Below are 2,688 nucleotides of genomic sequence, written 5' to 3'. Positions count from 1 at the left end.
TCAATGAGATAACCCACCGGCAGCAAAAGTACTTTGACCTTTATCAAGGCCTGTGTAAATGCCAGAGGAGCCCTGGTGGCGCAGTGGTTAAGTGCTCTGGTTGGCGGTTGGAACCCACCAGGTGCTCTGCAGGAGAAAGATGGTGGCAGTCTGCTTCTGTAAAGATTACAGCCTTAGAAACCCTATGGGGCAGTTCTACTCTATCCTATAAGGTCGCTGTAAGTCGGAATCAACTCAATGGCAATGGATTTGGTTTGATTTGGTGCAAATGCCAGGTGCCTTATGAAAGTGTAGGGTAATTTCTGTCCCAGCAGGTGGGGACTGGGGGCTTTTGACCTATTTGTTAGTGATATACTATGTGACTCAAATACATGTGAAGAAAACTAGAAATGGTAAATAAGGTTAATATAAAAAAATTATAAATACATTTTTACTCATTTTAGGTTGTTTAAAAAGACATAAAACTATATTATATACAACAATAATATAAGTTTGTATTGTTGTGTTTATAACATAGAGACCAAAAAGGGCAATAATAGCATAAAAAAGGGAGAAGGGAATGGAGCTGTATTGGAGCAGTTTCTGTATCTTACTGGAATTAATTTAGCATAAATCTGAAGTAGATTCTGATAAAATGTATGTTGTAATCCCTAGAGAAATTACAGGAGTCCCTGGGTGGTGCAAATGGGTGACGTGCTCGTCTGCTAACTGAAAGGCTAGACATTCAAATCCACCGATAGGTGCCTCAGAAGAAAGGCTTGGTGCTCTGCTTCCAAAAAATCAGCCATTGAAAACCCTATGGAAAATAAAGCAGTACTGAATTATTAAAAAAAAAAAAAGTATGGAGCACAATTCTACTCTGACGTACATGGGGTTGCCATGAGTGAGAACTGACTCCATAGTAACTGGTTTAGAGCAACTACTAAGAATATAACAAGAAAATAGTAAAAAAAAAAATCTTTAAAGGAATTAATGACATAGTAGAAAATATTCATTAAATATAAAAAAAGGCAGTAAAGGACGAACAAAAAAGACATGAGACATAGAAAACAAACGGCAAATAGACAGGTGTAAATGAGCTACTGTGTGCCCCTTGTGAAGCCTCCGTGGTTGGCACACTGAATGTTCCAGCCACCATGGCAAGGTAGCTGTTAGCAGCCCTAGTTTACCTAGAAACAGAACCAGAGAGGCAGTGATGTAATTTGCACAGGTGCTGACCTGTGCAGAGGTGGGGTCTCACCTTACTTTCTCTTAGCCATGTTTGGGTTGTGTGTGTGTGTGTGTGTGTGTGTGTGTGTGCGTGTGTGCGTGTGTGCGTGCGTGCGTGCGTGCGTGCGCGCGCGCGCGACATCATATTGCCTCAGTTCCCGCACATCAGTGTTTTAGTTTTATTCCCCTGGTTTGTAGTTATCGACAGCAGAGGCCCAGTCTTGATTTGAAGCCCCAGGAGCTGTGTAATTCTGAACCTCCAGTCACTCCCCAGGTACAGAATCCCTCTCCTTTAGGGAAACATTTACTTCCTATCTCTCTCAAATCACATTTCACCCCTCACACGCTTCTTTTTAATCACAAAACTTATTTAGAAAGGACCTAACATTTGGAGTCAGAGAGGAACACTTGTTACTGAACACCCTCCTTGGACGCAGCATTTTGCAGGAGTGCTACACATACAGAGTGGGACCCCGCCCTCAGAAAACTGTTTTCCAGCGCGAAGAAACACTTTATCTATAATTCCCCTACCCTGTCTCCAGAAGCCTCAAATTCAAGGGTTTGCCTAAACTGGGGCATGCTGAGGCGGCTTCTCAGCCAGGGCGACTTGAGGCTGAACTCTTCACCTACTAGCTATGTGACCTCGGTCAAGTGCCTTCTCCAAACCTCAGTTTTCTCATTGGTAAAGTGAGTATGGGCGGCACAGACCCACCTCATAGGGCTGTGATACAGGGGGACGGTCCTCTGGCACCAGCAGTTAACGATGTAAGTCGTGGATATTGAGACAACAGTAACTAATATTTACTGAGGCCTTAGGAAGTGTTTGGCACTTTTCATGCGTTATCTCATTTAATCCTCAAAACAATCTTGCAAGAACCGTACCGCTATTACTCCCATATTACAGATGTGTAAGTAGAGGCACAGACAGGCACAGAGTGACTTCCCTCTCGTCCTCGGGCACTTGTCGCCGAGGCACGTGCTTTCCTTCCGTAAAAAAAACAAAAACAAACGCAAACAAACCCGTTGCCGTGGAGTTGATTCCTACTCACAGCGACCCTATACAACAGAGTAGAATTGCCCCATAGCGTTTCCAAGGAGCGGCTGGTGTATTTAACTGCCGACCACCACGGTAAACGGCACCTACATGTTCCTGGACCTGTAGCGAGACTAGCGGGCACTCACTAGGGGTCAGCCACGACTGCTGTTATCATCATGGCTCTTAAACCCAGCGGGACCCTAGGATCCAGGAACCCTTAGGACCACGTTGGCAAGATCCGCGACTAGGACGCTTTGCTGACGAGCGGGTGGCCTCATCGCGCAGCTCCGTTGGTGCGGGGGCGTGGCCCGCCGGGAGGGTGGGGCTGAGGGGGCGGGGCGGTGTCGTCATCCGCGCAGACGCCGTGGCGGCGGTCGAGGCCTGTGGTCAGGGGCGGGGCTGCGGCCTGAGGCGGGGGCGGTGTCCGCGCAGACTCTGTGGTG

This window comes from Trichechus manatus, unplaced genomic scaffold, assembly GCF_000243295.1.
Source record: "Trichechus manatus latirostris isolate Lorelei unplaced genomic scaffold, TriManLat1.0 scaffold00024, whole genome shotgun sequence".
NCBI lineage: Eukaryota > Metazoa > Chordata > Mammalia > Sirenia > Trichechidae > Trichechus > Trichechus manatus.
Note: the sequence above shows the minus strand (reverse complement) of the source record.